This window comes from Rhinatrema bivittatum, chromosome 8 (assembly GCF_901001135.1).
Source record: "Rhinatrema bivittatum chromosome 8, aRhiBiv1.1, whole genome shotgun sequence".
Classification (NCBI taxonomy): Eukaryota; Metazoa; Chordata; class Amphibia; order Gymnophiona; family Rhinatrematidae; genus Rhinatrema; species Rhinatrema bivittatum.
This window is the reverse complement of record NC_042622.1, coordinates 243,454,008-243,469,832: the sequence shown is the minus strand read 5'-3', so window position 1 is coordinate 243,469,832 and position 15,825 is coordinate 243,454,008. Positions and strand designations below refer to the sequence as shown.

General features: G+C 45.3%; 1 long non-coding RNA gene across 1 annotated transcript in view; it reads left to right on the top strand.

The window, feature by feature from the left end:
• LOC115098262 overlaps positions 1 to 8,100 on the top strand; it is a 50,735-nt gene extending 42,635 nt beyond the window's left edge. Inside the window, exon 2 of the long non-coding RNA XR_003858459.1 lies at positions 6,627 to 8,100. This is a non-coding gene — a long non-coding RNA (uncharacterized LOC115098262). The remainder of the gene's footprint in view (positions 1 to 6,626) is intronic.
• Positions 8,101 to 15,825: the final 7,725 nt, after the last annotated feature.

Genomic DNA, 15,825 nt, shown 5'->3' with positions numbered 1-15,825 from the left:
TTCTAGACCTTTCATAATTTTAAACACCTCTATCATATCCCCCCTCAGTCGTCTCTTCTCCAAGCTAAAAAGTCCTAACCTCTTTAGTCTTTCCTCATAGGGGAGTTGTTCCATTCCCCTTATCATTTTGGTAGCCCTTCTCTGTACCTTCTCCATCGCAATTATATCTTTTTTGAGATGCGGCGACCAGAATTGTACACAGTATTCAAGGTGCGGTCTCACCATGGAGCGATACAGAGGCATTATGACATTTTCCGTTTTATTCATCATTCCTTTTCTAATAATTCCCAACATTCTGTTTGCTTTTTTGACTGCCGCAGCACACTGAACCGACGATTTCAATGTGTTATCCACTATGACACCTAGATCTCTTTCTTGGGTTGTAGCACCTAATATGGAACCCAACATTGTGTAATTATAGCATGGGTTATTTTTCCCTATATGCATCACCTTGCACTTATCCACATTAAATTTCATCTGCCATTTGGATGCCCAATTTTCCAGTCTCACAAGGTCTTCCTGCAATTTATCACAATCTGCTTGTGATTTAACTACTCTGAACAATTTTGTGTCATCTGCAAATTTGATTATCTCACTCGTCGTATTTCTTTCCAGATCATTTATAAATATATTGAACAGTAAGGGTCCCAATACAGATCCCTGAGGCACTCCACTGTCCACTCCCTTCCACTGAGAAAATTGCCCATTTAATCCTACTCTCTGTTTCCTGTCTTTTAGCCAGTTTGCAATCCACGAAAGGACATCGCCACCTATCCCATGACTTTTTACTTTTCCTAGAAGCCTCTCATGAGGAACTTTGTCAAACGCCTTCTGAAAATCCAAGTATACTATATCTACCGGTTCACCTTTATCCACATGTTTATTAACTCCTTCAAAAAAGTGAAGCAGATTTGTGAGGCAAGACTTGCCCTGGGTAAAGCCATGCTGACTTTGTTCCATTAAACCATGTCTTTCTATATGTTCTGTGATTTTGATGTTTAGAACACTTTCCACTATTTTTCCTGGCACTGAAGTCAGTGTAGTGGCTTCACTCAGCCCAGACTGCAACAGTGGCCCGGGCCTCATTGGCAACAGACTATTGGCTCTTGGCTACAGGCTTCTGGCTCTCAGCCTGGGTCTCCCCTTAGTGCAGCTGCAGGAGATAGAAGTGGCTCTCTGTTCTACTTCCCTCCTATGCCCGATCCAAATCCCTAGTGGCAGGGCAGCAGATCCCTCCACAGGCTCCTCTCCTCTCCCATTCACACATAGCAGACCAGCGTCCGCTGGTCACCAGCAGGAAACTGAAAACACATACCGAGAAAAATGGAAGCTTCTCAGTCATGATTTGCCGCTGCTCCAGCAAGTCTCTTAGAGTGTCTCCCTCCACACTTATGTTATTGTCAAGAACAAATAGACAGACAGATGGACAAACCAATAACACAAGCTCCTTTGATCGCATAAAATGCACTCAAAAACAGCATTGAAAGAGTTCAAACACCAGGTCATACTTACAAGTTCTTTCTGATGTGGAATGGGGATGGTAGGTGGGTGATCCTAATCTCCCAGCTCAGTGTAGTAAGTCCTTTGTTGCATTGAGATGGGAAACTAGAAACTCAGAACTGGGCGAAATGCCTTATCATGTTGTTCAGAATGCCAAGCCTGCTGTCTCACATGGCCTTTTGGCGTCTTGGAGGGACTTTCCTAGAGTAACTTTACCTCCTACATAGACAGGAGTTCTCTCTTTTGAAGAAAAAGAGAATGTTTCCGCAATGTGCTTGGAGTTCTGAGTGACTCCAAATAGTGTCCATCAGATCTGGACGTCTCCCAGTTTGTCTCAGGAATGCAGCTGGAAGCCCTTAGAAAGGACAGTACAAAGAGTGACTGAGATGTTTCACATTTTTCCTAGAATGACTAAGCACTAGACAAACACCTATAAAAGACCAGGGTCGACGGGGATGTTTTTATGAAGCTTTCTCAATTGCAGCAGTCAGCCATAAACCCCTGCTTCTGGAGACCACAGAATTGCACCTGCATGAGGTCACTACCTAGACCTCAAGAGTACAGATGCTTCCTCGTAATGACATGTGTAGAAATGGTCTGAATTAATCAGAAAATTTATTTATTTATTTATTTAACACTTTTTTCTATACCGACCTTCATGGTAGAGACCATATCAGGTCGGTTCACATCGAATAGGGGAACTGAACCAAGAACAGTAACCAAAACAAAAGGTTGAACATGAAAAAGCAAAGTTACATTTAACAGGGAAATTAAACTTGGAGGCATAGACTGCTGGAAGGAAGGAAAGGCTAGAGATAGCGGAGAAATTATTAGTATAAACAGAGCAGTCAGGAGGCTCTTATTCTGGGCTTAGGGGTAAAATGGAAATCCCATTTAATCCGCAATTCATAGAAACATAGGCTATGCAGCAGATAAAGACAATATGGCCAGTCTGCCCATTCTCACTTCCATGTGACTTTCAATTTACAGTCACTCTGAGATTTTCCTCTATTAGTGGAGGCGGAGAGGGGGGCACAAGGGGGTAGGTTGGATGATATGTGCACAAGCTTTCTCTTCTTTCATACACACAAACACACATACACTCGCATGTTCACACTCACACATACATGCTCATTCAGATACATGCTCACTCACATTCCTCTCATTCACACAGACACACATTCCCCCTCACATACACACCTAGACATATGCCCCATCACATATATATATATATACACACACACACACACACACACACACACACACACACTCCCTCATATATATATACACACATTGACAAATGACCCATCACATATAAGCCTTCCCCCCACAACTTACTCCCTCAGATACACACACACACACACTTGCCCCCTCACATATACCACACACGACCCATCACATATTCGCCCTCCCCCCCAGACACACAGTCACTCACTATCTCTCTCCAACCCAAACCCACCAGTGGCAGCAACCTCCAGCTCCTCCTAAGGGCACCTGGGGCCAATGAGATGACTCCTTCTTCCAGTCAATAGCATCATCATCATCTCTTGCTTCTGCCATCGGCCTCTTCCCTTCCTGCCAACAAGGGCCAATTGAAGGCCTCCTCCTTTATTCCTGCCAGCACAGTCAGGAAAACAGGAGAAGGCATACCATTGGTCTGTGGGGGTAGAAAGAAGAAAGGAAGCCTCTGATTGGTTATGGGCAGGGAAAAGGAAAGAGGCATCCAATTGGCCCATGTAGGCCAATCAGACGCCTTCTAGTCTGGCTGTTTCACTAGCGCAGCAATAGGAGGGCACTGTAGATTATAGGTGCTGTCCCAGAGACCGGCAATTCCATTAGAATTCCGCAGTCTCCGGGCCAAATCTGGAGAGTTCCCAGGCGTGCTCACTTCCTGCTCAGCTATACAATCTCTATCACTCCCTCAGAGATCCCCTGTGCTTGTCCCATGCTTTCTTGAATTCTGATACTGTCCTTGTCTCCATCACTTCCACTGGGAGACCGTTTCATGCATCCACCACTCTTTCTGTAAAAAAATATTTCCTTAGATTCAGGGCTGGCTCTAGGTGCCCTGTGCAATAATTGTTAATGGTGACACCCCCCCCCCCCCCCCCCCCCCAACTCATCCCTGCTCCTTGAAAGCAAAGGGTAAGGAAGGCAGACCCTCATCACATTGACATGGATTGGCAGTGGGCACACTTTATCTCTTCACCTGACCTCAGTACTCTCCCCATTCTTCCACCTCTCCCACTCCCCTACCTACCACCATTCCTGTTCTGGTCTTAGAAATATAGAAATTTGTCTTGCCTCACAAATCTGCTTCACTTTTTTGAAGGAGTTAATAAACATGTGGATAAAGGTGAGCCGGTAGATGTAGTATACTTGGATTTTCAGAAGGCGTTTGACAAAGTTCCTCATGAGAGGCTTATAGGAAAAGTAAAAAGTCATGGGATAGGTGGTGATGTCCTTTCGTGGATTGCAAACTGGCTAAAAGACAGGAAACAGAGAATAGGATTAAATGGGCTATTTTCTCAGTGGAAGGGAGTGGACAGTGGAGTGCCTCAGGGATCTGTATTGGGACCCTTACTTTTCAATATATTTATAAATGATCTGGAAAGAAATACGACGAGTGAGATAATCAAATTTGCAGATGACACAAAATTGTTCAGAGTAGTTAAATCACAGAAGACCTTGTGAGACTGGAAAATTGGGCATCCAAATGACAGATGAAATTTAATGTGGATAAGTGCAAGGTGATGCATATAGGGAAAAATAACCCATGCTATAATTATATGCTATAATTACACAATGCTGGGTTCCATATTAGGTGCTACAACCCAAGAAAGAGATCTAGGTGTCATAGTGGATAACACATTGAAATCGTTGGTACAGTGTGCTGCGGCAGTCAAAAAAGCAAACAGAATGTTGGGAATTATTAGAAAGGGAATGGTGAATAAAACGGAAAATGTCATAATGCCTCTGTATCGCTCCATGGTGAGACCGCACCTTGAATACTGTGTACAATTCTGGTCGCCGCATCTCAAAAAAGATATAATTGCGATGGAGAAGGTACAGAGAAGGGCTACTAAAATGATAAGGGGAATGGAACAGCTCCCCTATGAGGAAAGACTAAAGAGGTTAGAACTTTTCAGCTTGGAGAAGAGACGACTGAGGGGGGATATGATAGAGGTGTTTAAAATCATGAGAGGTCTAGAACAGCTAGATGTAAATCGGTTATTTACTCTTTCGGATAGTAGAAAGACTAGGAGGCACTCCATGAAGTTAGCATGGGACATATTTAAAACTAATCGGAGAAAGTTCTTTTTTACTCAACGCACAATTAATCTCTGGAATTTGTTGCCAGAGGATGTGGTAAGTGCAGTTAGTATAGCTGTGTTTAAAAAAGGATTGGATAAGTTCTTGGAGGAGAAGTCCATTACCTGCTATTAAGTTCACTTAGAGAATAGTAGCCACTGCCATTAGCAATGGTAACATGGAATAGACTTAGTTTTTGGGTACTTGCCAGGTTCTTATGGCCTGGATTGGCCACTGTTGGAAACAGGATGCTGGGCTTGATGGACCCTTGGTCTGACCCAGTATGGCATTTTCTTATGTTCTTATGGTTATCCCACTTGCTATCCCTTAAGGTTGCCCCTGCCCTGTTTCCAGCTTCATGGCTTTGGAATTAATTGAACTCAGGATGACCTCTGTGTTATGTGAAACAGGTTGTAATTGATCTATCTTCTAAGGGAGGCGTATATGGACGTGCGGCAAGATGCGTTGAAATTTTATATTCTGTGCAAACATATGCACACATTTAAAAAAATAGGCCTGGCACATGTGTGTGTGCTCCTAATTTTAAGCGTGTATGCGAACAGCAGGGGAATGTCGACATGTAGATGCAAACGTGAGGGAATTCTATAAGATGTGCATGTCCAGGAAATGATCGGTTTAACCAGTTTGCTCAGTCTATAGCTGTGTCCCGAAGACCCCACTCGGTCTTTAGCCTGCACTCCCCCCCAGTTGAGCCAGACCCCTCAGGCATTCATAGATGGCTAGAAATAGTTTTATTCAGACTTACACCTCATCAATAGCAGAAGTAACTGCGCTGAAATGGACACTCGCCTGGCACATAACTCATATGCATCTCTTGGCCTCACCCCAGGACATCCATGCCTCGCCTACATTCCACCTCTTATCTTCCTGATGCAAGATATTTGCCCATCGGTACATGAGCACGTATGTGGCAGGTTTATAAAATCGACTGGGCGCGCTTAAGCGATACATGCCTGTGCATCTCTCCATTTTGCTGCGCATATTGGGGCAGATTTTAAAAGGTACGCTCGCGGCCTACATTTGGGCATGCTACCCGGCGCACACAAATGTACACTCGATTTCATAACATGCGCACGCAGCTGTGTGCATTTTATAAAAACAGGGGTCGGCGCACGCAAGGGGGTGCACCTTGCGCGCGCCGAGCCCTCGGGGAGACCAGCTGGCTTTCCCCGTTCCCTCTGAGGCCGCTCCAAAATAGGAGCAGCCTCAGAGGGAACTTTCCTTTTCCCCCCCTACCTTCCCCTCCCTTCCCCTACCTGTCCTGCCCCCAGCCCGAAAAAAAAACAAACCCCGTACCTTTATTTCACAAGTTACGCCTGCCAGCCAACTGCCAGCGTGCGATCCCCCGACCCAGCGAACTCTGGCCACGCCCCCGGACCGCCCGTCCTGCCCACGCCCCGCCCCCGGACCACCCATTTTTTTAAGCCCCAGGACTTACACGTGTTCCAGGGCTTTACACGCGACGCCGGCCTTTTGAAAATAGGCCTGGCGTGTGTAACCAACCTACGAGCTTAAATCCACCTTGATTTATGTGCTTAGGGCTTTTAAAATCTGCCCCATTGCTTTTCAAATTCACCTTTCAATGTTTCTAATCCTTTTTTGAAACTAATTATGCAATTTGTCTTCCACAGTGTCCTGTGCCAGTGAGTTGTTGGTTCAGGGCAGTTGCAGTGATTACTTGGACAGATAAAAAGTTGACCAAAATGTTTATTATGGATTGCGGAAGTACACAATTTGGGAATAGGATTATTGCCTAGAGTTTGCCCACTGAATTTTTCTCTCCTTTTTTCCAGTAGGATTTCCAAAAGACAAATAACATCTGAGAACCATTGTGTTGCACCTGTCGGTTGCAGGCGGCTGCGACCTCTCATGCTCACTCACCTCTTTTTTCCCTGCACCGTCAATCATTGGGAGAATGGCGGCCTCCGCCAACCAACGCCGACTTCCCCGGCATCCCTGGGCGCTGCCAACCACCATCTTACTTCCAGCATCACCTAGGCGGGCGGGCAGGGCCTCCTTATGAATACATCATGGCGTCCCCTCTCGATGACGTCAATACCACTAGTGTACTTATACGGACTCGCCCATTGCTAAGATGAGTTAGCAAGGAGTTCTCTCGCTTGTTAAATCCGCTCTACTTGGATCTTCTGTTCCAGATTCTCCTTGGGCAATTGGATGCTCTGAGTACCCGCTCCTCAGGGGCGTACTCCGTTCCTCGGGCCACTACCCCTCTTCAGTCCATTCACTCTATGTTATCTGTGTCGCAGGATACTTGATCTCCTCGGGTCTACAGCTTTGTTCCTGTAACACCGATCTCTGCTTCTTTGACTTCTACAGTACAGCTTCCTCGGCATACCCCGCACTGTGGGCCACTACCGGATCTGCATTCAGAGGTATTACATCAGCCTACAGGAATTCCTGGGTGTACCCCTCGCTGCGGGCCATTATGACTCACGGCTAGCTGGTCATCCTAGGCAATCTCGAACTCTGTCCACTTTGGAGAGATATTATTGGTGGCCTTCTATGAAGGAGGACGTCCGGACCTACGTTGAATCTTGTGCCATGTGTGCCAGACAAAAACCACCTACTGGTCGTCCCTGGGGCCTTCTCCAACTTTTGCCCACTCCTAGCGAACCGTGGACCCACATATCCAGGGACTTTATTGTTGACCTCCCTGTGTCTAGTGGTAACAAAACCATATGGGTTACTGTTGATCGGTTTTCCAAGATGGCACATTTTGTGGCTTTACCCGGACTACCTTCTGCAACTGAACTTGCAAAACTTTTCATCCCTCAAATATTCCGGTTACATGGCATGCCAAAGCACATACTCTCCGACTGAGGAGTACAATTCACAGCCAAGTTCTGGAGATCTCTCTGTAAGAAATCTGATATTTCTCTGGATCTGACTTCTGGCTATCAACCACAAGCCAAAGGACAAACTGAAAGGATGAACCGCACTTTAAAGCAGTTCCTCCGGTCCTACGTCAACTCAAGACAGAACGATTGGGCCGAACTGCTCCCCTGGACAGAATTTGCTCTAAATTCACATCCTTCAGCTTCCACAGGCTCTTCGCCTTTTCAGCTAGTCTATGGCCGCCAGCCTTTACCACCATTGCCAATGCCTTTATCGGTGACTTCTCCGGCCACTCAAGCTTCAGCACAGGAATTACATCAGCTGTGGGAACACACTAAAGGCCTACTTCAAAAGGCTGGACAAACAGCAAAAAGGTTTTATGATGCACATCACAGAGCTGCTCCTCAACTTCAGCCAGGAGATAAGGTGTGGTTAAGTACCCGTTTCCTTCGTCTCAAATTGCCTTCAGCATGATTTGCACCTTGGTATATAGGACCATTTCCTATACTACGTCGCCTGGGTCCAGTCACATACAGCTTGCAGTTACCATCATCACTAAAAATCCACAATGCTTTCCACATGTCCTTACTAAAACCGCTCATCTTGTCCAAGTATTCCAAAAAGACACCTGAACCGCAGCCCCTCTCTGCGGAAGAAGACATCACCTACCAGGTAGATGACATCTTAGATGTGAGGCGACATGGGAGACGATGGGAATATCCTATTTCCTGAGAAGGATTCGGACCAGAAGAAAACAGCTGGGAACCTGCAAGTAATATTCTGGACAAAGACCTAATCAGGCAATTCCATCTGGCTCATCCCAGGAAGCCGAAACCCCCGGGGGGGGGGGCCCTAAGAACAGGGGTACTGTTGCACCCGTCGGTCGCAGGCAGCTGCACCGTCAATCATTGGGAGAATGGCGGCCTCTGCCAACCAATGCCGACTTTCCCAGCATCCCCAGGACAGCATGGGCGCTGCTGACCGCCATCTTATTTCTGGCATCACCTAGGCACGCACGCGCAGGGCCTCCTTATGAATACATCATGGCGGGAACCTCGGGGGTGTCCCTTTCCGATGACATCAACACCGCTAGTGTACTTATACGGACTCGCCCATTGCTAAGATGAAATAGCAAGTAGTTCTCTCGCTTGTTAAATCCTCTCTACTTGGATCTTCTGTTCCAGATTCTCCTTGGGCATTTGGACGCTCTGAGTACCCGCTCCTCGGGGGCTCTTCCGCGTCTGGGCTATCCGCTCCTCAGAGGACCCTGCTGCCTGCTGCATCCTGACCCGCTCCTCGGGTATATCTACCTGGACTTCCTTGTGTGAGTACATTCTCCAACTTCTATCATCTCTACTGAAGATTCACGGCGTACCCCGTTCCTCAGGCCACTACTGCTCTTCAGTCCATTCACTCTACGCAATCTGTGCCTCAGGATACTTCATCTCCTATACTGGGTCTACGACTTTGTTCCTGTAACACCGACTTCTGCTTCTTTGACTTCTACAGTACAGCTTCCCTGGCATACCCTGTGCTGTGGGCCACTACCGGATCTGCACTCAGAGGTATTACATAAGTCTACAGGAATTCCCGGATGTATCCCATGCTGTGGGCCATTACCAGGACCCTTGTGTATACATCATCATCCTGACCACTGTATTTACTAAGACTGTGTTTATTTACATTTCCCGATCCTCGGGTCATGTTCTATCTTTCTCCTTAATAAAGTCTCTCTCACAGCTGTGTCCTATGTCGCTGAGACCACGCCTACCGACGGTGAGGCCCATGGGGCTCCTCCCTGTGGGCGGGGACATCTCTCACCTCGGCCCGGGGTTCACCAATTCATCAAAACCATAACACATTGTACAAGGTGCACAGAAATCCTTTTTATGCCTTCCTTGCCCCATCCCCCATAAATTCCCTATGGCAACTTGAGGGTAAAATCTACATCAAGGTATATGTAATTTGGCAGCCTAACCTGTGATATTTTTCAATTTGAAACATTCTCTTATGCTTATGCTGTATTTAAAAAGGGAGAAATGCTGGCTTATAGATAGAAAAATGTCTTGATCACTGATTAGCTGTTGAAAAACAGGTGTGTTCCAAATCAAAGCAAAATCAGAAAAACATTTGTAAATAAAATAAAAAAAGTCCATAAGAACATAAGAAATTGCCATGCTGGTTCAGACCAAGGGTCAAAAGTGTCAAAAGCAACCACTGCTTGGATGATGGATTTTGACATTTTCTACCTTTCTTGCTGAAATTCTCCTATGGGTTTTTGCCAGCTTGCACACTTTACAAAACCATTCTAAACTGTTACAACAGCTTTTTTTTTTTTTTTTTACTATTCATATGTAGTAAAGATGTCAGACTCTTATTGGATTGCCTGTAAATGACAGCCCTATTACAGTAAAGATAGGGGGAGTTTGGTTTACCATATCATCTACATACAAACCCCAAGAAAGAGCAGAGTGCCTTGGCATAATCCTCTGCATGCATTGTTACAAGTTTGATGCATGATGACATAATTGCTTAGATTAAAAGAAGACCAGCGGTCCATCCAGTTTAACTTTTGATAGCTATCTCTGCATGGAAATCCCATATTAAACAATGTCTACTAGATTTATGCCAACTGATCACGTCCCTGAATATTCTTACATCTTACATTTATTCCCTTCCTTATTTTTTGTTGTATACCCGAGGAAGGGGGGGGGGGGGGGAGAGAAAAGGGGGATATAAGGCAATGTATTTTTTTTTTTTTACTTTCTTGCTATGGGGATATTTGCTACTTGTTATTACTTACTGCAATACATTTACTGTTAGTCTTGTCATCCACCATTACTGCTCAAGTATAGTTATATTATTGTATTATTGTTGTATTGCTTCTGTTTTTCATGATACTCTTAATTACTGTACTATATCGTTCCGCAGTCTAATTGGTGTTTCGTGTTCTATTGCGAAGCTTAATTCTCGCATTTTCTTGGTTGTTTGTACACTGCCATATAAAAAATGGAAATAAAAAAACAAAACAATGTCTACTATTAAATCCTAGTTTCTCTTTACTTGCTGTTTTCAGGCATTAAATCACCTACATTTTCACTGTTGACAAAGATCCTTGCACTATGTTAAGATGATCATGTTTGGTCAGTGTGTTTGTATCCACACTCCAGAGGTAACAGTGGTGTCCATAGGCAGTCCATGGCGATGGGTGCTCCTTTGAAGCTGTGTTGGCACATGCCACTTTAGCAAGCAGAAGCTGGCCTCTCTTTGGCCTGGATATTTGCTTCCTTCAAAATTTGGCATCTTAGGCAATTGCCTGAGTTGCCCATGTCTAAATCCAGGCCTGAGAAGTAATCACTAAAAATGCTGAGTTTCCTAACAGAGAAGAAACTTGTAAAGCCATTTTTTGGCACTTTCTTACTCTTAGCTGTTAATGCAAATATGTTAAAGAGGACAGACCAGGTTAATTAATTAATTAATTAATTTGGATACATTATTCACTTTTTTTAATAAGAAATTCATCCAAGGTGGGGTTACAACATATAAGAATAGCAGCATACAACTAGTGGTCAGGTGGGTAGTAAGCAAATTCTGCAAAAAATTGTGAGCCTTGCCTACAGCTAGAAAAAGCAGCCTGCAACCTCTGTTTCTGCTGTGTAACGTTATTACAGTACTGTGTGATTTGTGCTGTACTGCATGCTGCAAATGAATGCAACACTGCCACATAGTGGATAAGCCTGGAAGTACACCTGGAAGACAGTAGCTTGAAATTCCCATGTCATCAATTTTGTTGACTTATTTCATGCAACAGCCATTCTCCCTACTGTTGGATTAATACTTCAAAAGAGATTGAACCATGTGTGTTTTATGTGGGTTTAAGATTAGACAAAGTTAATCTATAAGTGAATTATTCAGATGTCTAGATATTTACTTCGCACCTACTAAGCAGCCATTCTACTATCTAATATATGGGCATGAACTGAGCAGACTTGGATTTGATCTGAGCCCATCCTAGACTGGGAAAGATCAGTTTGATCCCAAATTATCTGAAATTCAGTTATTTCCAACCCTGAGTGGCTGGAACTGAATCTAAATCTGCATAATAAATGTGGCAGAACTTTGAGTCAGCCGTGATTCAGCTGAACTCTAGATTCCTCACCTGGCTCTTTGAAATCAGGCCAAGAAAGGCTCAGAGATAAATATCCATGTGATGTCTAATGGCTGTAAATTTTAGTGCAAAATGTCACAGCTAGGAAAGAGAAGCTTAGAGGTCAAAAGTCGTTCTTCCTATCCTCTATTCCTCCTTTCCTTCAATCACCCCAAGAAATGGGTAAATCTGAGATGTCTTATGTTGGAAAATAGGATCAGATGCATTAAGGTGAGCAATCTGAGTCAGCTGTAAGCCTTGGATTTTCCACTTCAGTCCATGTGGCAGCCAATGTTTGCAATCTGGGGCAAAACCCAGGGATAGTAACTTTAAAACTAGAGCTCGTGCATCTACATGAGCACGTTTGTGCGCGTGAGTGCACGTACACTGGAATTTTAAATCATCCACGCAAGTGCACACATAGAATATAAAATTTGCCTTGCACATTTATTTATTTATTTATTTAACATTTTTATATACCGAAGTTCTAGCAACAATGTTGCTAATCACTTCGGTTTACATATAACATTGTAGTGACTTAACAAGTGTGTCTTACATGGAACAGGAAAAATGAACTTGGAGAAAATTGAATAAATACTAATAACAAATAAGATTAAATAAAAACATGTTCGTGTGCTCCTAATTGTAAGTGGTTACATGAGGAAACATTATTCACATGTCTTTCTTTAGCACTTGCTGGCTTTTACATGCATAAGTGAGCACATTTTAAAATATGCACGGGTGAAAGAAATAACCAGTTTGCCCACTTAATCCACCAGTTTGCCCAGTCTATCTCTAGATCATCCAGACCCCTCTGGTTCTTCAGCCTGCACTCCCTCCAGTTTACCCAGACCTGCTCACCCAGTCAGTTTTTGGCTATAACAAGTTTTATTATGACTTACACCTGAAAAAGAGCAGAATTAAATATGTGCAGGCAACAGCCTGACGCACTGCATTCACTTTGTTTCAAAATCGGGATTTCTGCACAGGTTTTAAAATAAGAGATGCTTATGCTCGGCCCATATGCTTGCATATTTGGTCTTTTAACGCGAGCAACTCTTTTTAAAAAATCCATCCCTTAGTTGGTACTGGGCCATCCGACCAGACTGGTTGGCAAGAGGCAGTGAATTTCTGCTTTCCTTAATGTGTAGTATCGTTTGTAATGTCATGCAATAGCCTATGTATGAGTCTTCTGCAACATCTCACATATTGGCTACAAGTTCCTCAAAATGCTGCAGCATGAGTGGTTTTGGGATGCCCCAGATTAACTTCTATAGAAGCTATACTCAGTTCTCTTCATTGGCTTCCAACTGTGGCCTGGCTTCAATTTAAGATTTTGGGCCTTACTTTAAGGGTCATGAGGGATAATGGCCCCCTCTATTAATTTGACAAACTGGGTTGGTACCGCCCCATGCGGAGGTTGAGTTCAAGCCAAGAAGCTTTATTTCTGGTTCCCTCTTTCAAGTTGATGTGAGGGGCTCGCACTAGATCCAGGGCCTTTTCAGTTGTGGCACCTTCATTGTGGAATAAGATCCTGGTAGAGATCAGATAGGAGTTGAATTAGTTCATCTTTTGAAAAATGGTGAAAGTCTGGTGTTATGGAACCCTGCCCGTGGGTCCCCCCGCGAGCAGGCACTGCTCACCTTTCTTCACCCAAAGCGGCATGGACGCCGCCAACGTCGGGCATTCCAGCGCGGCCAGAGCCGCGGACTTTGTTTCCCTGCGCGGCCCGGAGGCCACCCGTATTGCCTGCTTTCACCACAGTGAGCCGCGAACTTTTACCTTCCTCGCGGCTGGGAGCCGCCGCCGGCATCATCATGATCTTCGCGGCCTGGAGGCCGCACCCCCGGGCTGGAGTAGCGGCTGGAGCCGCCCCCGGGGTCCCCTGCAGCGGCTGGAGCCACTGCCGTCATTGAGGCCTGCCTCTCAGGCCAGCCCTGCCTCCTGCGTCAAAGACATCTGTGCAGGCCGCTGTCCGCGGTCCTGCACAAGCTCCTGCTTCCTTCCTTAGGTTCCGGCGCGCGCCTCTCTACAGGATTTAAAGGGCCAGACACAGGAAGTGTGCTGGCCCCACCTAAGATTGGACTTCCTGCTCCAGCCCTATAAAGGGCTGCTCCGTTACTTCAGTTGTCACCTTGCATTGGAGTTACTTCACTCTGGAGGCTCCTGCCTGCCAGAGCTCCATCAGGTCTTCTTCGTGAAGCTCCTCTTCATTTCATCTTCTTGTCATGTCAAGTCATGTTTGTGCCTGAGGTCCCCATCCAGGTGTCCTGGTGTCTCGTCTTGATCTTCTGCTTCCTGATGTCCCAGGTTCCTTGATGTTCTGCCCTTCTTGGTGTTTGCTTCAGCGCTCCTGAGCCTTCTGGTCCTGTCAGGCCCGACTCCCTCAAATGATGTCTTTCCCGAGCGTGGATTGGCCGGCAGGTGGACTGGTGTCCTGTGCTCCTGAGCCGTCATGTCCTGCCAGCCTTTGTGGTGCTTTGGGCGACATCTGGCATCGTCGTCGGAGTCCCACTTTGACTGGATTCTTCCCTGCGCTTGTCCCGTTCCCAGCGTGGTCCATGACCAGCCTCCTCGGGCTGTGTAGGGTGCGCAGTGGGACAGGGTGGTCCGCGACCAGTCCCGTGGGTGGACTGTGTAGGGCGCCCTGAGAGACAGTGCCAATGTCCTTCCGCCCAGCTTCTCGTCTCGTCTGGACTTCGTCAAGTTCCTCGTCTTGTCCTGGATGCTGTTGCATCAGTCTTGGTATCATGTCAACATCTTGTTCCTGATGTCGTCGCATCGACCCTGGTCCGGGATGCCGTCGCATCGACCATTGGTCCGTGATGTCTTCGCATCAGCCTTGGTGTCATGTCTTCAGCTACCTTGGTGTCATGTCCTGTGCCAGCCCTCGTCTCTGATGCCGTCTGCATCAGCCTTGGTGTCATATCTTCATCTGCGATGCCGTAGCATCGACCTTGGTGTTATGTCTTCGTGTCAAGGCCCGTCTGCTCTCGTCCTCAGGCCAGGCCTGCTGCTCCATGCCGATCCAAGCGGCAGGTCCGAAAAGGCTTGGAATGGTCGAAGGACCATTCACATTCCAACATCATCATGTTGTTGGCCTTGGGAGCTTGCAGGCCTGGCAGAGGGTAAGCCCGTCAGCCATGCTGGAACACGCCGTCAACCCTCGGTTCGGTCCTGGATCCGTCTGGGGTCGGGCTGAGGCCCAAGGGCACACTAAACACCCCCTCTTGACATCTGGCTTTTCCCTGAGATTTAAAGAGGTTAGTGCTGCGGTTATGTTCAGCATTCATGAGTTGACTGTTGTCTGGATCGGCTGCTACTGATTTTTTACTGCTGATAATTTTTTGGTTATTTTTGTTTCTTGTTTCTTGTTTTGTTAATGTGTTTACTTTTGTCTTTTTTGTTTGTTTAATTTTATTATATATTTTAATTGGAATTAATTTCATTCTGTGTTTTAATTATTTTGCTAGATTTGAATTGTAATTTTATGCATAGTTATTATAAAGTTATGTTCTTGTACACCATTCTGCATGATTGTTGGATTGATAGGGTAATACAGAAGACATTTTAAATAAATAAATAAATAAATAAATAAATAAATAAATCCAATTTATATGACCTGCTTTCCATAAAAAAAACAAAACCAAAGCTACTACATTGGGAATTTTAAAAAGGACCATGAAGAACACCAGCGTTCCTAGGTGTTCCCTGTCTTTTACCAAGCCATAGTTTCAAACTGAATGGAAGTCATGTGGTTGCTGTGTTGGTCCACTTTTAGTTGTGCAGAAACAAAGGTCAACAAACAAGTTGTATGTGAGACCTTTTTATTGGACTAACTTAATACATTTGTGACTGTCTTTCAAGAGTTATCCTTCCTTCATCAGCTCACTGCACAATGAACTAAGGAAGATAAACTGGATTAAAGAAATTGTGATTCAATCAGAGGTACTAAGTTCAATTTGTACTGTATCATCAGCATCAACCCT